Genomic DNA, 22,772 nt, shown 5'->3' with positions numbered 1-22,772 from the left:
AACGGTCACATTTTTTCACATATTCTTTGGCATCAACCATCATTTCTGGCCAATAGAAGCCTAAACGGGTTATCTTATGAGCCAAGGCCCTGCCCCCCAAGTGTTGCCCGCATATTTCTTCATGTACTTCTTTAAGAGCCAAGCGAGCCTCATCGGGCCTGAGACATCTTAAGTAGGGGACCACGAAAGATCTTTTATACAGAATTCCATCTATCAAAGAGTATCTTAGTGCTTGAACAACCAATTTTCGTGCTTCAGTAGCATCGTTTGGTAACCAGCCGGTTTGAATGTGAGCCTTAATGGGATCAATCCATGATGTCCCCAGGCCTATAGGAGCCACAAGCTTAACATCAATGCTCCGTATTTTCAAAATGCGATAGTTGATAAGTGGATTTTATATCCACTTGGAATGCTTTATTACAAGCTTAAATTGGTATTTTGGACTCAAGTTGTTGGTATTTTGATGTGTTTTTGTGTTATTGCATTTCAGATATCAGTTAAATGAAGAAAAGAGCTTTTAAAGGAAATATGATGAAAAGTGATCATAATTGGAAGCCAAGGCCATTGTCAAGTTGTAGAGAATCTCAATAGCTTCGCGTGGGCAGTTGAATCGCCTAATTCTGACGAGTAGAACTCAAGTTATGGCCAAAACAAGATTCATCAGAATATTTTTCCCAGTCAGTAGCTGAGCGCCCGCTCAGCAGAGCTGAGCGGCCGCTCAGGGCGCGGCTGGTCGCTGATTTCGCTGAAAAAGCCTTTTTTGAGTAGAATTTGACGATTTTAAGGGTCCAGGTCCACTAGGGGCGTATATATACTTAAAAAAAAGGGTTTTCATCATCCGAGAAGATTGGGATACCAAGGAGAAGACCTAGAAGCACATAACAACTCCGAAAAAGAAGATCTTGTTTTCAACTTGTGATTCTTTGAATTAGTTGTAACTTTGGATGCTCGTTTTCGTTCTTGTTGAACCTAAATCTCGTTTATTCGTACTTTGATTATTATTTAGTTTATTAAGACCTTGTTTATACCATGCTTTCATTGGAACCCATGGTGACGATGAGTTCGATTATGGGCTAATCGTTGTCATGGGATTCTAGCGGATTTATTTATGGATTTCAATAATTAATTGTTTCGATATCTTGGTGTGTGGTGATTGATTGATATCCTAGTATTGGTTGTGCTTATTCGTCTTATGTGCGTAGCTAACATATAAGATAGCGTGTTAATCTCTATTGAAGCGACAGTGAATATAGAGGTTTAGAACTTGCCATGCTAGCATAGGTTCATGTATGTGTATACATGATTCGTAGGTAACTCTAACCGTTTTACTTGCCCTATGTAATCAAGATAGATAACTTGTCCTTAAACCGTTATGTTGTCAAATTCTATAGACATATAGGGTCTCAATATAATTGGTGCCTATTCAGCTTCTATCTCTTTTATGGATGTCTGGTAGAATGGTACTCGTGCAACGAAAGTTGACGTTTATCAGTTTCGTGTTATCTGATTAGTGTCATCACCATCACATGCTAAGGTTAAAAATAATAAGGCTATTGAATGAAGTATTTAATGAAGTTAGGATCCCATGTTTGTCATATATAGTAATTCAACCTCAATTCTCTTAGTTAATGTTATTTAGTATAATCTCTTAGTTTAATAAAAACCCAATTTGTTATTTATCTTAGCATTGAGCGATAACCATACATTGTTGCATAGGTGCATAAATTGAAATTAACCTAAACCAGTCTCTGTGGGAACGAATCTGATTTATATCTTATACTACTTGCGAACGCGTATACTTGCGTGAATATTAGCGCGTGTTTTCGCCCTAACAAGTTTTTGGCGCCGCTGCCGGGACTCGGTGTTAATTTTTAGTTTATGTGCTTGTCATCAGTGGTCGTTAAAGTTCACTAACTCAGATTCTTTTACTTTCACAGTTTATTTATTTGTGTTTCAGGTACTCATTACAATGGGAGATCCAGCAGCACGAACGAAAGCCTTGATGGATTTTTCTCAACCCAAGATCAATGACATTCAATCTAGCATTGTTCGGCCATCTATCACAGCTAATACCTTTGAGATCAAGCCTGGCATAATTTAATGGGTGCAGAATTCAATCCAGTTTGGGGGTTCTTCAACGGAAGATCCCAATATGCACATTAGGGATTTCATTGAGATCTGCGACAACTTCAAGTTCAACGGTGTTTCTGAAGATGCTGTGAAGCTGAGACTGTTCCCATTCTCTCTGAGGGACAAGGCTAAGAGCTGGTTACACTCTCTACCAGCTGGTTCGATTACTACTTGGGAAGATCTTGCTCAAAAGTTTCTCACTAAATTCTTCCCTATGGCGAAGACAGCTGCAATCAGAAACGCTATTACTCAATTTGCGCAGCAAACGGGAGAATCGCTAAGTGAAGCTTGGGAGCGCTACAATGGAATTCCTGATTGGATGATCATCACTTGTTTTTACAATGGGTTGGGAGCACAGTCCAGACCCATGCTCGATGCAGCATCAGGCGGAGCATTATGGGCAAAGAGCTATGAGGAAGCTTATGATCTAATTGAACTGATGGCTGCTAATGAATATCAGTATCCAACCCAGAGATATCCACAGGGCAAGGTAGCAGGAGTTCGTGAAGTGGATACAGCTACTGCTATCACTGCTCAACTAAAGGCGTTGTCTCTGAAGATCGATTCTCTGGCTAACTATGGTGTTAAGCAGATAATTAGTGTTTGTGAGCTGTGTGCAGGTCCGCATGCGACAAAGCAATGCGCTATATCTAGTGACTCAGCTCAGTTTGTGAGCAACTTTCAGAGATCGCAACAGCCAGTTCCAGACACTTATCATCCTGACAACTGGAATCATCCTAACTTTAGCTGGAGCAACAATTAGAATGCGATGCAACAGCCATTCCAGCAGTTTGCAAATAAGCTATTTAACCCTCCTGGTTTTCAGCAACAATTTACACCAAGACAACAACTCCAACTTCAACAACAAACTAATGATGCAGGTCTATCTTCGAATGAAAAATCTGAATTGGAGGAGTTGAGGCTTATGTGCAAAAACCAGGCTCTTATATGCCAAAGCCAGGCTGTTTCTATCCAGAATTTGGAGAACCAAATAGGGAAAATTGCTAATGCCTTATTGAATCGACCACCAGGAACGCTTCCTAGTGATACAGAAACAAATCCAGGCAAGAGGGAAGTTGAAGAACAGGTGAACGCCATCATCTTAAGGTCTGGAAAGGTCGCAAGCCCCCAAGTTCAGCAAGATGAAGAGCCTGAAAAGTCTCAAGTTCCAGAATCTGAAGTTTTGGCTGAAGAAGATGTGCACAAGGAAGTAGAGGTGGAACCAAGGAAGACTACTGTGGAACACACTCCTCCTGAGGGTAATACAGGGGAGAAACAGATTTATCCTCCACCTCCTTTTCCTAAAAGGCTGCAGAAGAAAAAGCTGGATAAGCAGTTTGAGAAGTTTCTGGAGGTGTTCAAGAAACTTCATATCAACATACCTTTTGCTGAAGCTCTTGAACAGATGCCTAGCTATGAGAGGTTTATGAAAGGTATTCTCTCTCGGAAAGTGAAGCTCGATGACTTAGAGACCGTTGCTCTAACGGAGGAATGCAGTGCTGTGCTACAACAGAAGTTGCCTCCGAAGCTTAAAGATCCTGGAAGCTTCACTATTCCTTGCACCATCGGAAATTTGTCGTTCGACAAGTGTTTATATGATTTAGGAGCTAGCATCAATCTGATGCCCTTATCTATCTTCAAGAAGCTTGGTCTGCCTGAGCCGAAACCAACATACATGTCATTGCAACTAGCTGACCGTTCCATCGCTTATCCACGAGGTATAGTGGAGGATGTCTTGGTGAAGGTGGATAAACTCTTCTTCCCTGCTGACTTTGTAATTCTTGATTTCGAGGAAGATAAGAAGATTCCCATCATCTTGGGAAGACCATTCTTGGTTACAGGCCGAACTATGATCGATCTGCAAAAAGGAGAGCTTACGATGAAGGTTCACGATCAAAAGGTCACTTTTAATGTGTTCAAGAAAATAAAGTTACCCACAACTAAAGAGGAGTGTTTTAAAGTAGAGCAACTGCAGGTTTTGAATGCACCTCCGTGGAAGAGGAAGTTGGATGTGCCATTCGATTCTCTTGGGTTAGCAGAGCTGAAAATTTCTCAGGAGCGTCTCGAGCCGTCTATTGAAGATGCTCCCACACTTGAGCTCAACCCACTACCAGATCACTTGAGTTATTCATTCTTAGGTGCACCCCCTGACAAGGGGTTGGGATATATCTTTGATGATATAGAGGGTAACCGAACGGATCCTCCAGTGCCTATAGAGGGTTATTCTCATGTGCAGCAGGTAGTTGATAGGACTGGTGTTGGTGACGAGCAGTACAGGCAAGTAATTAGGCGTATGGAGGCCATGCACGACATTCACCATCATTTTGCTGAAGATTTGACACACGCTTTCGGTACTATTTTCCGAGACACTAGTGGCGAGGTTGATTGGCCACCTGATCCTCCACCCGACGAGGGTGAATCTCCCGCTAATTAGGTATGCCTGAAATCCTTATTATTACCTTCAATGAGGACATTGAAAATTTTAAGTTTGGGGGTGATAATGTAAGGATTAGTAGTGTGTGTCCATATAGATTCATATAGATTCATGTTGCATGTTTAGTTGTAGTTCATTCATATTTTTGTATGATTGTTCATTTAGGATATATTTGTTTGTTTTTATGTAATTTCATATAGTTGCATTTGCATGCATATTTAGCATGATCCCTTAAGATGAACTATGATATTTGATAAGTTGATGTTGATTTCAGTGTGGTGATGACGAATAGAGGGATGTTTAAGTCCTAATGAATTGATTTGCATGCCAGAAACAAATATTTTCACAAAGTCTTATAGGGTTGCTTTAGATCTAGATCATGATCATACTTGTTTGTTGTTGAGATTTAATCACTTGGTTATATTTAGAATTTGTGATATTCTCGTAGTGACGTAAAAACACTGATTCTTTTTATCTGGAGAAAAACTTGGATTTCATTGCTAGTTGTTGTAAGGCTAGGTGTCAAATGGCTAGTAGCCGACTCATATTTTTATGAGTAGTCTAGGGTTGAATGAGATGGAGCGAAACGCACTCATTCAGAAATTGTTGAAAAAAAAAAGAAAAAAAGAAAAAGAAAAAAAGTATGTGTTTATGCATAATTGATCAAGAGTGAGCTCTTTAATACTCGAGTTATTAAGTTTTAGGGGACTTTGTGCCTAGTGACCTAAGGCTTTTATAGTCTGGGATCCACTAACCTAACGCTCGCTACATGGGTATTATTGTATAAGTCTTTTGGGACCTCATTCATTGCACGATCAAATAAGCATCTTTGTTATGTGTTCAATAATAGTGTGAATCCTTGTATAACTCTAGTAGAAAGGAGGTGTTGTGAGTCATAATGCGTTTATTGTCTATTCTGTTTATAAACTTTTGATTGTTTCGATGATAGATAAGTTATGGTTATTGATCTAGTATCGAGAGTATATCTGTTAAGCATCCACACACGCACGTTTCTGGTTTGTGAGTTGGTTTGTGGGATTTATTTGAACTCTGTTTAAAGTCATTGTATTTTTAGAGGCATTGGCTTATTCATTTGGTTATGGTTATTCTGAGGGAATCGATTGCATTATCATTTAGTTGCATTCACGTAGTTGCATTCATGCATTAGGTTTGTTTTGTAGTTTTGAGTCTATTTATGCTTGAGGACAAGCATCGATTCAAGTTTGGGGGTATGATAAGTGGATTTTATATCCACTTGAAATGCTTTATTACAAGCTTAAATTGGTGTTTTGGACTCAAGTTGTTGGTATTTTGATGTGTTTTTGTGTTATTGCATTTCAGGTATCAGTTAAATGAAGAAAAGAGCTTTTAAAGGAAATATGATGAAAAGTGATCAGAATTGGAAGCCAAGGCCATTGTCAAGTTGTAGAGAATCTCAATAGCTTCGCGTGGGCAGTTGAATCGCCTAATTCTGACGAGTAGAACTCAAGTTATGGCCAAAACAAGATTCATCAGAATATTTTTCCCAGTCAGTAGCTGAGCGGCCGCTCAGTTTCGCTGAAAAAGCCTTTTTTGAGTAGAATTTGACGATTTTAAGGGTCCAGGTCCACTAGGAGCGTATATATACTTAAAAAAAAGGGTTTTCATCATCCGGGAAGATTGGGATACCAAGGAGAAGACCTAGAAGCACATAACAACTCCGAAAAAGAAGATCTTGTTTTCAACTTGTGATTCTTTGAATTAGTTGTAACTTTGGATGCTCGTTTTCGTTCTTGTTGAACCTAAATCTCGTTTATTCGTACTTTGATTATTATTTAGTTTATTAAGACCTTGTTTATACCATGCTTTCATTGGAACCCATGGTGACGATGAGTTCGATTATGGGCTAATCGTTGTCATGGGATTCTAGCGGATTTATTTATGGATTTCAATAATTAATTGTTTCGATATCTTGGTGTGTGGTGATTGATTGATATCCTAGTATTGGTTGTGCTTATTCGTCTTATGTACGTAGCTAACATATAAGATAGCGTGTTAATCTCTATTGAAGCGACAGTGAATATAGAGGTTTAGAACTTGCCATGCTAGCATAGGTTCATGTATGTGTATACATGATTCGTAGGTAACTCTAACCGTTTTACTTTCCCTATGTAATCAAGATAGATAACGTGTCCTTAAACCGTTATGTTGTCAAATTCTATAGACATATAGGGTCTCAATATAATTGGTGCCTATTCAGCTTCTATCTCTTTTGTGGATGTCTGGTAGAATGGTACTCGTGCAACGAAAGTTGGCGTTTATCAGTTTCGTGTTATCTGATTAGTGTCATCACCATCACATGCTAAGGTTAAAAACAATAAGGCTATTGAATGAAGTATTTAATGAAGTTAGGATCCCATGTTTGTCATATATAGTAATTCAACCTCAATTCTCTTAGTTAATGTTATTTAGTATAATCTCTTAGTTTAATAAAAACCCAATTTATTATTTATCTTAGCATTGAGCGATAACCATACATTGTTGCATAGGTGCATAAATTGAACTTAACCTAAACCAGTCTCTGTGGGAACGAATCTGATTTATATCTTATACTACTTGCGAACGCGTATACTTGCGTGAATATTAGCGCGTTTTTTCGCCCTAACAATAGTATACACTTTTAGAACTTTCTTCCATCTCAGATGAAGCAAACTTTGATAATGCATCTGCCTTACCATTTTCCTCCCTTAGAATGTGCTCAACATGGCATTCATCAAATTGGGTCATCACGGCCCTTACTAGGCGGACATACTTAACCATCGTATCATCCCTTGCCTCAAACTCTCCCTTCACCTGGGATATGACCAACTTCGAGTCTCCACAGACTTTTAAGTTCTTGACTCTAAGTGTCCCTGCTAAGCCAAGACCATCTATCAGAGCTTCATATTCTACCTCATTATTTGTGGTTGGGAAGTCTAACTTCATGGCATACTCAATTAAGAACCCATCAGGGCTTTGTAGAACCAAACCTGCTCCGCTTGAATTCATTTTTGATGCTCCATCAAAATAGAGAACCCAGTATTCTTTTTCCTTATTAACCGTCTCTTTATCTCCCTTATCTTCCTTATCTTGAGGTATGTTATCTTCCTGCCCACCGACTTCTTGGTTGGGTATGGTACATTCCCCCATGAAGTCAGCTAATGTCTGGGCTTTTATTGCCGTCCGTGGCTTATCCTTGATGTCAAACTTTCCCAGCTCTATTGCCCATTTGATCAACCTCCCACTAGCCTTATGACTATGAATGATATTTCTCAGGGGCTGATTTGTTAGTACCTCAATTTGATGAGCCTGAAAGTAAGGAAGTAATTTTCTTGAAGCCATTACCAAGGCTAGAGCAAATTTCTCAATAGTTGAATAATTCAACTCAACACCATGCAAAATTTTGCTGACATAGTATACGGGTTTCTGGATTTTCAGTTCCTCCTTAACCAACACAGCGCTCAAAGCACTCTCTGAAACGACCAAGTACAAGTATAAAACCTCATTCAAAGCTGGTTTGGCCAACAACGGGACCTGGGCCATATATTTTTTTAACTCCTCGAAAGCCTTCTAGTTTTCCTCACTCCATACAAAGTCCTTAATGTTTTTTAGTGACTTGAAAAATGACAAACATTTGTCTACTGACTTGGAGATGAATCGTCCCAGCGCAGCAATCCTTCCTGTGAGTTTCTGAACATCCTTGATAGTTTTTGGTGGTTCCATATCCAGGATTGCCTTTATTTTATCGGGGTTAGCCTCGATCCCTCTCTTGGAGACCATTAATCCCAAAAATATTCCAGACCCTACTCCGAAAGCACACTTTGTAGGATTTAACATCATCTTGTGGTACCCCAGGACCTCAAAAGCTTCCCTTAGATGGGGTATATGGTCAGTCTTTACCAGATTCTTGACTAACATGTCATCGACATAAACTTCCATAGTCTTGCCAATAAGATTCTTAAAAATTTTATTTACCAACCTTTAATAGGTGGCTCCCGCATTCTTAAGACCAAATGCCATAACTAGATAACAATAAACACCAAAGTCAGTGATGAATGATACATTTGGAATGTCATCCTTGTGTATCTTGATTTGATTATATCCACTGAATCCATCCATGAAGCTCAGCATTTCATGCCCAGCAGTGGCATCTATCAAAGTATCGATCCTTGGTAATGGGAAACAGTCATTAGGACATGCATCATTTAGATCAGTAAAGTCCACACACATCCTCCATTTTCTATTGGCCTTCTTCACCATTACAGGGTTTGCTAACCACTCTTGAAATTGAATCTCCTCAATGAAACCAGCCTCCAAGAGCTTCTCCACTTCCTGTTTTATAGCTTCTTGCCTTTCTGGAGCAAAACTTCTTTTCTTTTGTTTAACTGTCTTCCGATTTGGGTCCACATTCAGCTTGTGAGTAATCAGTTCCGGGTCTATGCCTGGCATATCAGTTGCTGACCATGCAAATACGTCACTATTTTCTTGCAAAAATTTCACCAACTTCCCTCTAAGGGGCTCCTCGAGCGTTGCTCCAATAAAAGTCACCTTCTTAGGATCTTTGGGGGCTAAAGGAATTGAAACCAAATATTCTGCTGGCTTTCCTCTTTTCTCATCATTCTCTCGGATATCCAGATCTTCAATAGGAAGAACCTGCCCCCCAACTCCATCTTCCCTCAAAGAGGCTACATAAAAGCTTCTAGCCATTTTTTGGTCTCTCTCTCTTCTCCGATCCCATCCCGGGTTGAAAACTTCATAACTGAATGGTAGGAAGAAGGGACTGCCTTAAAGGCGTGTATCCCTGTTCTTCCCATAATAGTGTTGTAAGTCGAACTAGCCTTCACACCACGAAGTCCAACATCTGAGTGGCTTGCCTTGGTTCCTGTCCTATGGTTGTTGGCAACTTGATTATCCCCTCTACGGGGCACTCCACTCCCGCGAACCCATATATTGGCATGTCGGTTGGGGTCAATTGGGAGTCATTATATCCCATCCTCAAAAAGGTGTCATGGAGCAAGATATCCACTGAAGCACTATTATCCACAAGGACCCTTCTCACTGGGTTGTTCCCTATTATCGGGGCTATAACCAACAGATTATCATGGGGAAATTTCACATCCTCCATATCAGATTCATCAAAAGACATTGTTACTCCTGTCCTGGCCCTCTTCGGGGCTTCCCCAATAAATGCATAACTTCTCGGGCATACGCTTTCCTGGAGTTCTTAGATAACCCAGCAGCAGTTGGTCCTCCAAAGATTGTGTTTATCACAGGCCCTCGGGGTCGGGGTCCTCCGAAAATTGTATTTATAAAAGGGCCCCTAGGCTGGGGATTCCGCCCCTGATCATCTTGGTCCCTCCTACGATCTTCAAAGTTCTTTCCTCCATTATTATTCCTATCCCCTCCTTCTCTAGTGTATTTGTTCAATCTTCATTTTCGAATGAGGAACTCAATTTCATCTTTCAGCTGTCTACACTCATCGGTGTCATAACCAACATCTTTGTGAAATCTGCAATACTTGCTTTTATCTAGCTTTGCAGGATCAGCCTTCAAGGGCTTAGGCCAACGATTATCTCTATCTTTCTCGATTTCCATCAAGATCCGGTTTCTAGGAGCATTCAGCTTAGCGTATTCAGTGAACTTTTACCCAGGTCCCCCCTTCTTGGGGGTTGAATCAGGGTTTTGCTCGGTTCTAGGATACTTGTCCTTAGCGATATACTCCAGATCAGTTTTCCGCTTCTTGCCTCCAGTGGGCTCATTACTCACTACAGTCTTCCTCATGCTTTCTTCCACCTTGATGTACTTCCCTGCCCTATCCTGGAGTTGCAAAATATTCAGGTTTTTTGGGCCTTCTTTGTTCCATTAGGCCTGATCTGGTCCATCAGGCTTGATCAATGTATTAACCTTTTTGGTCTGAATGTTATACATCTTCTTATTGGGCCTAGCAGCCCAAATCATGTATAATTACTGTAATATTTAATTACATAATCAGGATTTATTTATCCCTATCAACAAAAAAAATAAAAAAAACATAAAATTCACAATATTAAAAAAAAACATAAAATTCACAATATTCCGTTATAATAAAAATTCGAAAATACTATTTCTAACAAATAATTAAAAAATACTTTTTTCACTCAAAAATTTTAAATTCAATATTAAATTTAAATATTTTAGTTTAAAATATTAATTCAAAAATATCAAAATATAAGTTCGAAAATATATTTAAAAATTCATTTTTAACAAAAAAATAAATTAGAAAAATAAAATGAGCAAGAACCGTTACATTTAAAACAACGTCCTCCAACAATTTTCATTGCACTAGCCACAATGAAACAATGCTGTAGGTGGCAGAGGGTATTTTTTTTATTTGTTACGAAAAAATATTTAGTATTCCGGGGGCTGAGTTGTTTTATATTTTTTTTATAGCTAACGAAAAATCGATAAAATTTCATTTTTTTTAGTTTTCCACATTTTCAATTTTTAGCATTATATTCGTTTACTATAAATTAAATATTGATAAATTTTTACCCAGTGCGCACCCAAACGGTAGCGGCTGCAGATTACCAACGATATAAAAAATTGTTAAATTAAATTGGACAAGTACAAGAAAAATAAAAAAATATAAAACTCACAATATTAAAAAAAAACATAAAACTCACAATATTCCGTTATAATAAAAATTCAAAAATACTATTTCAAACAAATAATTAAAAAATATTTTTTCACTCAAAAATTTTAAATTCAATATTAAATTTAAATATTTTAGTTTAAAATATTAATTCAAAAATATCAAAATATAAGTTCGAAAAAATATTTAAAAATTTATTTTTAACAAAAAAAATAGATTAGAAAAATAAAGCGAGCATAAACCGTTACATTTAAAACAACGTCCTCGAGCAATGTTTCATTGCACTAGGCGCAATGAAACAATGCTCTAGGTGGCAAGGGGTATTTTTTTTATTTGTTACAAAAAAATATTTAGCATTCCAGGGGCTGAGTTGTTTTATATTTTTTTATAGCTAACGAAAAATCGATAAAATTCCATTTTTTTTAGTTTTCCCCATTTTCAATTTTTAGCATTATATTCGTTTACTATAAATTAAAAATTGATAAATTAAATTGGACAAGTACAAGAAAAATAAGAAAAACATAAAACTCACAATATTAAAAAAAAATATAAAACTCACAATATTCCGTTATAATAAAAATTCGAAAATACTAGATCGAATAAAAATTAAAAAATACTTTTTCACTCAAAAATTTTAAATTTAAATATTTTAGTTTAAACTATTAATTCAAAAATATAAAAATATAAGTTCGAATTTTTTTAAAAAAATTCATTTTTAACAAAAAAATAAATTAGAAAAATAAAGCGAGTAAGAACTGTTACATTTAAAACAACGTCCTCCACCAATGTGTCATTGCACTAGCCGCAATGAAACAATGCTGTAGGTGGCAGAGTGTATTTTTTTATTTGGTACGAAAAAATATTTAGCATTCTGGGGGCTGAGTTGTTTTATATTTTTTTATAACTAACGAAAATCGATAAAATTTCATTTTTTTTTAGTTTTAGACATTTTCAATTTTTAGCATTATATTCGTTTACTATAAATTAAAAATTGATAAATTAAATTGGACAAGTACAAGAAAAATAAAAAAAAAAATTCACAATATTAAAAAAACATAAAACTTTACAATATTCCGTTATTATAAAAAATTCGAAAATACTATTTCGAAAAAATAATTAAAAAATACTTTTTCACTCAAAAATTTTAAATTCAATATTAAATTTAAATATTTTAGTTTAAAATACTAATTCAAAAATATCAAAATATAAGTTCAAAAAAATATTTAAAAATTCATTTTTAACAAAAAAAATAAATTAGAAAAATAAAGCGAAAAAAAACCGTTACATTTAAAACAACGTCCTCGAGGAATCTTTTATTGCACTAGCCGCAATGAAATAATGCTATAGGTGGTGGGGGTATTTTTTTATTTGTTACAAAAAAATATTTAGCATTCCAGGGGCTGAGTTGTTTTATATTTTTTTATAGTCAACGAAAAATCGATAAAATTTCATTTTTTTTAGTTTTCCACATTTTCAATTTTTAGCATTATATTCGTTTACTATAAATTAAAAATTGATAAATTAAATTGGATAAGTACAAGAATAATAAAAAAAAACATAAAACTCACAATATTAAAAAAAACATAAAACTCACAATATTCCGTTATAATAATAATTCGAAAATACTATTTCGAACAAATAATTAAAAAATACTTTTTCACTCAAAATTTTTAAATTCAATATTAAATTTAAATATTTTAGTTTAAAATATTAATTCAAAAATATCAAAATATAAGTTCGAAAAAATATTTAAAAATTCATTTTTAACAAAAAAAATAAATTAGAAAAATAAAGCGAGCAAGAACCGTTACATTTAAAACAACTCCATCCACCAATATTTCATTGCACTAGCCGCAATGAAACAGTGCTGTAGGTGACACAAGGTATTTTTTTTATTTGTTACGAAAAAATATTTAGCATTCTGGGGGCTGAGTTGTTTTATATTTTTTTATAACTAACGAAAATCGATAAAATTCCATTTTTTTTAGTTTTAGACATTTTCAATTTTTAGCATTATATTCGTTTACTATAAATTAAAAATTGATAAATTAAATTGGACAAGTACAAGAAAAATTAAAAAAAAACATAAAACTCACAATATTCCGTTATAATAAAAATTCGAAAATACTATTTCGAACAAATAATTAAAAAATACTTTTTCACTCAAAAATTTTAAATTCAATATTAAATTTAAATATTTTAGTTTAAAATATTAATTCAAAAATATCAAAATATAAGTTCGAAAAAATATTTAAAAATTCATTTTTAACAAAAAAAATAAATTAGAAAAATAAAGCGAGCATAAACCGTTACATTTAAAACAACGTCCTCGAGTAATGTTTCATTGCACTAGCCGCAATGAAACAATGCTCTAGGTGGCAAGGGGTATTTTTTTTATTTGTTACGAAAAAATATTTAGCATTCCTGGGGTGAGTTGTTTTATATTTTTTTATAGCCAACGAAAAATCGATAAAATTTCATTTTTTTTAGTTTTTCACATTTTCAATTTTTAGCATTATATTCGTTTACTATAAATTAAAAATTGATAAATTAAATTGGACAAGTACAAGAAAAATAAAAAAAACATAAAACTCACAATATTAAAAAAAACATAAAACTCACAGTATCTCGTTATAATAAAAATTCGAAAATACTATTTCGAATAAATAATTAAAAAATACTTTTTCACTCAAATATTTTAAATTCAATATTAAATTTAAATATTTTAGTTTAAAATATTAATTCAAAAATATCAAAATATAAGTTCGAATTTTTTTAAAAAAATTCATTTTTAACAAAAAAAAATAAATTAGACAAAATAAAGCGGTGCAATGAAACTATAGGGGGCTGTGGAAGGGCACCCTTTAGTTTATCAAAGTCAAATATATAAATACAATAACTAAATATAAAAGTGCAAAAATTACATTTTTTGGAAAATATATTATTTAAAAAAGACATAAAATTTATTTAGGGAAGGAATTATTATATTAAAATTTTATTATATAAAAAAATATTCAAAAAATATGTAAAAAAATGATAATCATCGCGTACCCGTACAAAGTATAACAAACACAATAGATAACTAATTAAGAAACTGAATTATAAATATATATTCTTAAATGGTATAACATAAAAATGAAAATATTATATTATTAATATATGAGAATAATACAAGAAATAATTGTCTTAATAAAAATAAATATAAGTAAAAATTAAGAAATCATTTCTTAATCGGTTAATGTAGTATCATTTATGAAACATAAAAATGAGGAATAATAATAATACTACTAATAATAATAATAATTATTATTATTATTATTATGTAAATAATAACAATAATGAAACTATTACAATTTCAAAATGAATGCAAATCTAATAAAATACACTTTATACTATATTTATTTTATTTATTCTAATATTCCATTATAATAGTTACTAATATGTATAACAAACAGAGTAGGCAACTAATTAAGAAATTAAACAATGATTATATTTTCTTAAATGATATAAAATAATATTAAAATAATTACATATATATATAGTACAAGTAACAATTATCTTAATAAAAATAAATCTAAGTAAGAATTAAACAAATTATTTGTTAATTGGGTTATTTTTAAAAAGATAATTTTAATTTTTATCATATAAAATACGAAATACATTTAGATCATATTTATGTATTAATATTACAGGCATTTTGTTGCATTTTGTAAAAGAAAAAAATTACGAATTGTCTTATAAAATTCTATAGTACATGAATTTTATAAAATTTAAAAAATAGGTAGATATATAACAATAATCATAAACTATTATAATTTAAAATTAAAAAGCAAACTAGCAAAATAAATTTAAAAGTATTATCACAAAAACTGTAAACAAATTTTTTTCATAATCATTACTAGAACAGAAAAATTATGAAATATTGTCAAACACGACAAGATGCAAATTCCGACGGATTGTCTTTTAAAAAATTAGAGTACATCAATCCTATAAAATATAAAACGAGGAAGAAATATAATAATAATAATAATAGTAGTAATAATAATAATAATAATAATAATAAAATCATTACAATTTGAAATTGAAATACAAATCTAATAAAATATATAAATCTGTATAACAAACAAAATAGGTAATTAATAAAAAAATTAAACTATAATTACACATTTTTAATTAATATAAAAAATATTTATATATATTACAAGTAACAATTATGTTAATAAAAATTAATCTAAGTAAGAATTAACAAATTATTTATTAATCGGGTAAAAGTATATCATTTTTAAAAGAAAAAAATGAAATGTGTAAGTTTGATTAATAATATTAATAAAAAATTATTAATTTTAGTTTTTATCATATAAAAATAAAAAACACATTTAGATTATATTTAGGTATAAATATTATAGGCGTTTTGTTTGAATTTGTAAAAAGGGAAAGTTATGAATCATTTTTTAAAAAATTTAGAGTACATTTTATAAAACATAAAAACTTGGAAGTAATAATAATAATAATAATAATAATAATAAACTATTATAATTCAAAACATTTGAGTTACGGGGTTTTGGTGGTACATCATACAAAAAGGGTTGCACGTGCTAGCTATAATATAGACTATATTTATTTCATTTATTCTATTATTATACTATAATATCTAATAATATGTATAACAAACATATTAGGCAATTAATTACGAAATTGAACTATAATTATATACCCTTAAATTATATAATATAATATTAAAATTAATATATTATATATATAATACAAGCAACAATTATCTTAATAAAAATAAATATAAGTAACAATTAACAAATAATTTATATTGGGGTTAAAGTTGTATCATTTTTATAAAAAAAAATTTGGAGTGGGTAAGTTTGATTTAAAATATTTTTGAATAGATAATTTTCATTTGTATCTTATAAAATAACGAAAACATTTAGATTATATTTAGGTATAAATATTATATTATTTTGTTTTATTTTATAAAAAATAAAAATTACGGATTGTCTTTTAAAAAATTTAGAGCACATTAATCTTTTAAAAGATTAAAAATGAGGAATACATATAATAATAATAAATCTATTACAATTCAAAATAAAAATATAAATTTAATAAAATACATTATAGATTATATTTATTACATTTATTCTATTATAATATTTTATAATCTGTAAAACAAATGCAATAGATAATTAATTAAGAATTTGAACTACAATTGTATATTATTAAATGATATAAAATAATATTCAAAGTGTTATATATATAAAACAAAGACCAATTATCTTAATAAATATAAATATAAGTAATAATCAACAAATCATTTGTTAATTGGGGTTAAAATAGTATCATTTTCTTAAAAAAAAATTGGAATCATTAAGTTTCATTTATAAAACCTTTTGAATAGATAATTTTAATTTTTATCTTACAAAATGAGGAACATGTTGAGATTGAATTTAGGTATATATATGTTTTGTTTCATTTTGTAAAATAAGAAAATTACGGATTGTATTTTAGAAAATTTATAGTACATGATTCCTATAAAACATAAAAATTAGGAAGAAATATAATAATGATAATAATAATAATAATAATAATAATAATAATTATTATTATTATAATAATAATAAATTATTACAATTCAAAAGTGAAATACAAATAAAATAGAATACATTTAAAAGTACTATGACAATTGATTAGTAAACAAAGGTACAATGACAATTAGATGTAAGGTATTGTTTTCTTAATAATTATTAAATAGAAACAATTATATAATATTGTTAAACAAGATGAAATCCCAAACAATTTCTCAATCTCTAATCAAACTCTTAAAAAAAAATATAAATAAAAGAAAATTAATTACGTAAATATATTATGTGATATGATTAAAATATTCTTCTTACAAATTTATAATGTGAAAATATTAGACAACAAAGAAATAAAATAAATTATAACATATATCTTATATCTAGGCTATTAAGGTCAAATATAAAAATACAATAATAACTAAATATATAAGTTTAAAAAGTATATTTTTTTAAAATTCTATTTTTTTGAAAAAATATAAAATTTGTTTAGGGAATAAAAATATTAAATTAAAATTTAATTAAAAAAGAAAAAAAATATTCAAAACAATTGTATAAAGAAATGATAATTATCTCGTGCATCGCACGGTTACAAAGCTAGTAAAGTATAATATATGGATTACGTATAAGATGTTTATTTTATGATTGACAAAGTGTTCGAAGACCTATGGGGTGAGAAAATTATGCTTTCATTCCTGAGTGACTTACTACGTGTTCTTCTTTTTCTCTTATTTTCATCTTATCTGACTTCAATTAATAAATTAAATAGAATAATATAAATTAAAATTAGAATAAAATTAGAAGAGTTTAAACTATCAGGGTAATTAATTAAATTTAAAAATGATTAATTAAAGGTAATTAGGTAATTCAATAAATAATCGTACCGACCAAAATTTTAATATTTCATCTATTATAATATAGGATAGTTTAAAACATGCACGATGCACATACTTACTTACTTTAATATTCTATAATATTTTAAAATTCGAATTGAATTTTTTAAAGTTATATAATTCATTTGAATTGAATTTCTACATGTTTAATTGGAAGTTTTATTATTTAAAATAGAAAATTTAATGTGTTTTAGTAGAACAAGGAAATCAGATACTTATTAGTATTTATTAAATTTTATTAAATAAACATGTAATATTTTTGGAAAAGATGTGTTTTAGTTGGTGAAAATAAAAAAGGTAACGTGTTTTATTTGATAAAGGTAATTAATTTATATATTAATCAAGTAAAATAATGAAATCAGTAATGGTAATTGAGTAATTGAATGAATGACTATACCAACCAAACTTCTTAAAATCCGTGTGATGCACGGTTGTTTTAAATAATTTCTATTTTTTATTTTAATATTTTGTTAATTATATTAAATATATTTGTTAAAAATAGTAATTATGTCTGAATAAGTATACTCGAATATATCTTTCATTATATTATAATAACTATTTACAATAATTAGGTTTTAAAATAAATAAGTTCATAAACTAACTTAGTACAACAACTCAACATACCATCCTTGGTCCCACACCACTACCTCAGAGGAGCCTGACATTGAAGGAGCTGGAACTCTGCCCTGACTACCACGGAAGAATCTCCTAGGCATCTGCAATACATATATAAATATTCTGCAAGGGTGATCAATCAATTGCTCAGCAGTACTACTATATGAATAACAAGTAAAACAATTTATGATAAAACGGTGACAGGAACAGAGATTATAGCTCGTTTGCAAAATATGGTAAACGTTCATAAATTGGATATTCTAGATTAACATGCTCTGAAAAAAACAACAATGTCAGTCGTGTGTTGTGTATTAACACCATAGTTAAATTCTGGCATGCTATTTCATTTTCAAATCGTCTGTCTCAAACAAGTTGATTTGTTAAACAATTTCAAAACTGAATCAATCAAATCTATTGGATGTTCAACGGGTGAAGATAGCTGATCAGTTTATCCTCACCGGACAACGACTAACGGCCATCCAGAATAAAGAATGTGTTCCGGAACTTGGGAAAAGACTAGCTAGGTCTTTTCCCCAACGCTGGACTAATCGGTTAAACAGAGCGCCCAACCGAATTAGCCATTTACGCCTACTCAATTCCAAAAGATCAATTGAATTCCCTTTTTACCTCTTTCCAAAGTTCCACAACGTAGATGGAGCAAAACATTCCACTACATAGGTGGATCAAAATATTCCACGACATAGGTGGATCAAAACATTCTCTTTATCCAGTTTTCAAATTCACTATCACCTATCTCTTGTTAAAACCATTCTGTCACAGCACACTATTCAAAACTTCCTTTCATTTTAACCACGTTTAGAGATAGGTGCTTTCAGAAGTTACTTTTCCCCAAAACAGGTTTAAAACAATGATTTATAACTATCGGGGATACGTAACTTAAAATATTCTGTTCCATTACAAGAATAAAATAACAACTATTCATATATATTGAACCATAAAAAAATGTTCAAGGGTACTTGGCTTGCAGAGCTTTACAACTATTACTGATCGAGTCAGAGCTGACTCAGACGCTCAGGCTTTATCGTCTAACCACTAGATCACCTTGGATTCGACTTCAACACTCAGGTTCTTCGGTTGAAACCTTACTGAGCTCATCGACTGTCCACTAGGTTATTCTTAGTCCAACATCCACTTTCGGTTTCCCGACTCAAACCTACAGGGTCAAAATATTCTATGTTAGACGTCCAGGTATGCTTGACATATCCTTACTAGACACTTGACCTAGATGATAACGATTTCCGACTCGTAATTATATATATTATAATAACACACAACAATTAGGGTTCACGAACTCAAAATTCGACTCGATATTCATTTTCGGAAAACACATATACTCGTCGCTTTAGGAAACAGTTTGTCAGTTATATTTTACAAAATATTTTATTTATAATTATATAGCTATATACATTTGACTGGTATTTTTGATATTTTATAGGATACGTTCCCGAAAATCGGACAGCGTCTCCTCTGTTTATCGGACTACCCGTCGAAACAATTCGACGTCAATTCAACAACAACAACAACCACACGGTTCCATAATCCAGAATTTCACAAATCCCAATCGCAATCACAATTTATTTCAAGCACAATCCAATAATTACAACTTACAATCCAATAACCTCGAATAAAAATATTCAACTACTATTTCGTATCGAACTTATAAATAAAATTTTTACATTTATTATTTATTTATTTTTAAATATTAGGACTCAGATAACGATCATCACAGTCCACCGTCGGCTCGCCGAGGCTCATCGCTGACGGCGGTAAAAATTCGCGGGTACCCATACAAATCGGGTTTCCAACGCGAACCTTCACCGATTAAATCTAATTTTTTTGTACAAAATTAATTTATTTCACGAATTGTAATCAATAATTCCTACAAAAATAAGAATTAATTCAGAAATAATCAAAATAACACAACATACAACAACTATAACACATCACAACACTGCACACTCCACACACGCCACACACATGCGTGTTAAACACGCGCAACTACTGCACATGACCACCTCGCCGGAGAACCGGCGGTAACCCCAAAAGTACAGAAGAAAAACAACAACAAAAGAACCAACAAAGACCATACGCGATTACACGCACACAGGAGGGAGGGGAGGCAGTGACAAGGTCACCGGAAATGGAATAAAACGACGGCATAATTACCGGGAAGAAAGAGGATTTCGGCGAGGAGAACAGGGAAGAAAAGAACTGAGAGAAACTATAAATATATATGTATATATTTGATATTGAGAAAGAAGAGAAATTGTAGAGAGGGGGAAGTACAGAAAACGAGAGAGAGAGAGAGAGAGAGAGAGCAAATGGGGAAGGAGGAGATGAACATGCTGTGTGTATCTCCTTCTTTTTTTTTTTTCTTTTTTTAATACAGCAGCAATTAGCCAATCAGAAACTGCCACACCTCTGCCCATTCCACCAATATTTGACACATGTTCCTCTCTTTTCATAGCCCTATTTTTCTCCCGGTTTTGTAATTTAACGAATAAGCGCACGAATAAAAATATCCTAAAAATTACTAAAATAGCTTCAAAATATCACAAATAATCCAAAGTTATTAAAGACAAAATTTTCATAATTTTTAAATTATTTTTAAAACGCAACTTGTACCCGCTTTTAACAAATAAACGAAACATCGCGCGGGTAAATTTAATCCCAAAAATCTCCAAAATAATTTTAAAATTCTCGAAATATTCCAAACATAATATAATATGGATTTTGTAATTTTTGAAACATTTCTGAATTTAATACTGAATTTATAATAAAATATAATCAGAAAATTATTTAGGGTTAAATAATTGACGAAATATTGATTTATAAATTTTATAAAATCCCAAAAGTAATTATTGTAATTATGAAACCATAAAATTAATTTTAGAAACAATCCAAATATTTAGGGAAAATAAGACTGCAATAAAATCACTTTTAAAAGCAAAAAAAATTATGCGACCCAATAATTAACCACACAATTCAATCACGTACACTAATAATCACATATACATAATAACAAGAAATAACCCGCTGACAGAACCCATATACATATTTTATTTATTTAACTACTCAATAATTACATATTTAAATAATAAAAATACACGAGTCGTTATATCCTTCCCCCTTAAAAAATTTTGTCCTCAGAATCTGATCTAACTAAACAATTGATGATATTTGTCAAGCATATCTGACTCTAACTTCCAGGTAGACTCTTCTACTTGGGGATTTAATTAAAGTATACTCACTATGGATATAAACGCATTCTTAAGGACTTTCTATTAACGATTTAGGACTTGGATCTATTATTCCAAGCAGAATAAATTTGGATAAGAGCCCACTGGCTCCTAATCAATGACTTGGTTCAAATCAGATACATATCGCCTTAACATTGACACGTTGAACACATTATATATACTGCAACTGTGGCGGCAACATCAACCCCTGGGAAACTTTATCTATATTTATCAATACCTCAAACGGTTCGCATATTTAGGACTCCACTTGTCCTATATATTCAAACCTACCTAATCTCTTTCAAGGTGAAACCTTTGTCAACACCCATGATCCTATTTCTATATCCACACTCTTTCAATGCAAGTCCGCCTTCCTTCTTTGTCTATCCCGAGCTGCTTCAACTCTTTTCCAAGTCAACGTCATTACGTACTCGGTGTGCTAAATTAAACTCAGAACCTAACAACATCTTACTCCCACTTTCTCTCACCTTCAGGTATTTGAACTTCACATTCCACTCTTTCCAATTTTTTTATTAACTCCTTAGTGATCTTAACCACATTCTATCCTTTCCTTCTGCACAGGGCATCTGTTACTACACCAGCTTTGCTTAGGTGATTTTTTAATGGAAAGATCGAAATCCTTTATTTATCTCAGCTAAGATTCATACTTGCAAACTTAGCATATAGTTTCTTCCCTTCTAATCTTCGTAGGGAAATTCTTGAGTGTTCAACACAGAATTTCTTAATCTTTGAATAGCTGAGGATGTTATCAATAAATACAATTTTCTTATCCAAGTACTCCTTATACACCATATTCCTTAATTCCTTATAGACAACTGATACACTTGTTATTCGATATAATATCACCAGAACTTACAATGCTCATAACTCATTCTAATCACAATCTTTGATATGTCCTCAGGTTGGATCTTAAGTCAATCCCCGAGAAATAATACACTCCTTGAATTAGGTCACATAAGTAATCAATTCTTAATAGGGGTTACTTACTCTTATTCGTCACCTTTTCCATCATCTGATAATCAGCACGTAAATTTATACATCCATTCTTCTTTTCTATAAACCACATCAATACACAACGTGAAATACACCTTGTCTCATTATTCTTTCATTCTCAATCCTGAAGTTTCCTCAACTAATTACTTGATTCCTACTGGCCTTACGATCCGGGGCTTTTGACACCATCCCGAC

At 31.8% G+C, this 22,772-nt stretch overlaps 1 non-coding gene across 1 annotated transcript; it reads right to left on the bottom strand.

Annotated features, from left to right (window-relative positions):
- Window positions 1–2,359: 2,359 nt before the first annotated feature.
- On the bottom strand, window positions 2,360–2,467 carry LOC141702695 (small nucleolar RNA R71). The gene has a single exon (XR_012567231.1). It is a non-coding gene; the product is annotated as a small nucleolar RNA R71 (small nucleolar RNA).
- Window positions 2,468–22,772: the final 20,305 nt, after the last annotated feature.

The sequence above is a fragment of the Apium graveolens genome, unplaced genomic scaffold (assembly GCF_009905375.1).
Source record: "Apium graveolens cultivar Ventura unplaced genomic scaffold, ASM990537v1 ctg5516, whole genome shotgun sequence".
Classification (NCBI taxonomy): Eukaryota; Viridiplantae; Streptophyta; class Magnoliopsida; order Apiales; family Apiaceae; genus Apium; species Apium graveolens.
The sequence above is the reverse complement of the archived record's forward strand: the minus strand, read 5'-3'. Positions and strand labels throughout refer to the sequence as shown.